This window comes from Cnephaeus nilssonii (assembly GCF_951640355.1).
Source record: "Cnephaeus nilssonii genome assembly, chromosome: 11".
Classification (NCBI taxonomy): Eukaryota; Metazoa; Chordata; class Mammalia; order Chiroptera; family Vespertilionidae; genus Cnephaeus; species Cnephaeus nilssonii.
In genome coordinates this window covers 45,053,326-45,056,750 of record NC_137082.1, presented here as the reverse complement: position 1 = coordinate 45,056,750, position 3,425 = coordinate 45,053,326, and positions in this window count along the sequence as shown.

Sequence of the window (3,425 nt, the reverse complement as noted above, 5' to 3'; positions counted from 1 at the left end):
AGGCCAGGCAAGCACCTCAGTGAGGATCCTTCAGGCTCGAAGGATCAGTCAGACCTCAGATCAGTGGATAGCGGCCCGCCGCTGGGCACAAGAGCCTGATAGGAGCATTTGCTCAAACTCTGGATGAACCAGAAACGCCACCTTCCTTCCTGCGCACAGACCACTCAGTGGTGCTCACTGCTCCGTGGGGTGCGGGCAGAGCTCTCTCGTCCTTGGGTCGCCGCCACTGGTCCAAATGGGTCATGCGGTATTTTCAGCACAGCGTTTTCTCTAAGAATGGGAGCCCCTCTGAGTTGAGCATTTGGTGATGTAGAAATAATCCACCCTCCTACCTGCACTGTAAACCTCAGGTGTAAACCCCCAAACTTGGAGACTCAGTCCCAGGCTCGGACAACCATTTCCACCCGAGTGCCGAGCCAAGTGGAGGCATCGGCGAGACGCAGTGACATGCTCGGCTGGATGCTCGAGGCAGGCCTGGCCCGGGGGCCCAGCGAGAAACCCAAGGACGGACCGTAGGGAGGGACACAGATGCGCCGCTGTTAGGATCTCACCCACACTCTGTCTCCTAACCGGGCCATCAGCCCCCGGGACCTCTGCCCTGCACGGGGCCTTGTGTGGGGATGGCCAGGCAGGGTGTGGCTGTACCTGACGCACACACATCTCCTGAGCCTGAACGCCTGGGCCAAGACCAGGGATAGTTTCCAGATGTGGGCCTCACATCTGGGCCAGCCATCGGGAGGCTGCTTATTTGAACAAAGACTGTAAGTACTCAAAGAGCCCCAAGGTCCAGAGAAGGCTGCCAAGACCTGGCGAGCAGATGAGTGCAAAACAGACTTAATTTATGCTTCCAGGAGAGGAAGAGAGCCACGCTCTGTGGTCCACGTGATCGTGTGGAGGAGGCTCGTCACTCTCACACGAGGCAACGGCTTCGTTCGCAGGACTACGGTGAGGGCCTTCGACTTCAGGATGAGCAGAGTTCGGGACTGAGGTCCGGCTTCCATTTCCGTCACCCCATCTCTTGGCCCTCCCCCCTTTCCACATCATCTCATAACTTGTGTTCCCTGGACATACTTTTGAAATACAGAATTTCACAGCTTTATAGTTCGGGGGGCCCTTTCAGCCAGTCAGCCCCAGCAGACACACACCATCTTGTACACATGGCCACGTGACTACAGAGTTTTCCCCCACTTGGTAGGAGACGCTGAGCTGAACAGGACCAGTGGCAGTCAGTCACCTTCACCAGAGGTCAAGGACATGGCTCTGACTTGGAGTGAAAGCTTATACCCCCAGGTATGAGGAGACACGTGCTCCTCTGGCTGCGTTGCTGTGGGCTGAACTGTGTCCCGCCCAAATCTGTATTTGAAGTCATAACCCCGGTGCCTCAGAGTAGGACTACATTTGGAAATAAGATCTTTAAAGAGTTGGTCAAGTTAAAATGAAGCGATTGGGATGGGCCTTACTCTAATGTGACTAGGGCCCTCATAAGAAGAGATCAGGACACAGGCCAAGAGGGAGACCATGTGGGGCACAGAGAGAAGACGCCGCTGCTGGCCAAGGAGAGAGGCCTCGGGGGGCACTGGCTGTGACCCCGATCTCCAGCCTCTGGGAACCTAAGAGTCACGTTCCACTTTTGAAGCCACCCAGTCTGCGATGATGTGTTAGGGCAGCTGAGCAAACCAAGTTTTGGGGTTGGGGATGGGGGGCCTGGAGACTCGGAAGAACTAATGTGAAACTCAGTGTGTGTCTGCTGGGGCTGACTGGCTGAAAGGGCCCCCCGAACTATTAAGCTGTGAAATTCTGTTTTTCAAAAGTGTGTCCAGGGAATACAAGTTGTGAGATGATGTGGAAAGTGGGGGGGGGGGGGGGGGGAGGGTCTCTTTGGGCACCAGGGAGAGCCAAATGTCACCGCGGCCAAATGTCCATCCCCAGGGGAGTGGGGAGCAGGACGTGGCTGAGGCGAACATGGAACATTACTGAACCGTAAACAAGGGGGTGTGCTGCTCCTTCATGCTCCACACGGAGGCACCTTGGAGACATTACGCTGCTTGCAGTCAGCCGGACGCCAAAGGACAAATGCTGCCGGATTCGGCTCATCCAGGGCGTGCAGGGTAGTCGAATCCATACAGACAGAAAGGGGCGGGGAGCAAGGGAGGAGATGCTGTCTGAGGGGTTTGGAGTTTGTGTTTGGGATGATGGGAAAGTTCTGGAGATGGACGGTGGTTGAATAACATAATGAATGCCGCTGAATGGTACAGTTTAAAATAGAAAAAAAAGGGGGGGGTAATTCTTATGTTATGTATATTTTATCACAATAAAAATAAATTAATAAAAATAAAATGATTTGCCCCAGATCATAGAGTGAGGAAGTTGAGGTGCTGAGTCAGGCACCCTGGGGTCCCGCTCCTGTGTCTTTTTTTTTTTTAAAGATATATTTTTACTGACTTCAGAGAAGAAGAGAGAGGGAGAGAGAGATAGAAACATCAGTGATGAGAGAATCATTGATCAGTTGCCTCCTACACACCCCACATTGGGGATGGAGCCAGCAACCTGGGCATGTGCCCTGACCGGGAATCAAACCATGACCTCCTGGTTCATAAGTTGACGCTCAACCACTGAGCCTTGCCTGCCGGGCCACGTCTACTTCTTTGTAACTGTTTTTCCTATCTTCCCTTTAAATCCTATTTTATCTTCTCTAGGTTTAGGTTTGAGGCCTCTCTGTGTACTGGTTAGGAGCAGGTGCCCTGGGTTCAAATCCCCACTCTACCACTTACAAGGGGGTGGTCTCAGGCAAGTTTGTTAAACTCTGTCTGCTTTCCAGCTGTGAGAAGGGGTGACAGCAGTGTCTACCTGGCAGGTGGTTGGGAGGTAAGTGAGGTGACACGTGGCAAGTGCTTGGAGCAGAGCCTGGAACCCTAAGTGCGGGGGTGGGGGTTTCCTTGTTCACACTCCAGGGCTGAGAGAGCTACCTGAGAAGGAGGCTCTACATTAGCATTCAACCTTGCTGAACTCTTAGAACCCCTTTTGCATGTTAATTTACAGCCCAGGACTCTTCTGGAATGTTGCATCAGTGGGGGAGGTGGGGTGGAGGGGAGGATGGCAAAGATGCATGGGAACCGAGCTGCCCCCAGGCCCTTCCTCAGGCAGCCATGTCGGAGCATCTCAGCCTCTGCTGGACGTGGTTGTAAATGCCGGGGTGGCCGTCATCAATGCAGTCTGAGTGCCCCTCTGGCCCCACACCTAATCCAAGCACATCTCTCACTTAGTGGGGCCGCCCACGGCACCCACCGGGGGAAAGTGGGGAGACATGCAGAGGCCTGCCTGTACCTCGTTCTGCTGACAGAGCTCGCTCCTCATTCTGTGCCCTCTGCTCTCCCTAAATGGATCTGGAAGACACTGCTGGCGCTCCCGTGCCCATGAAATGGGGC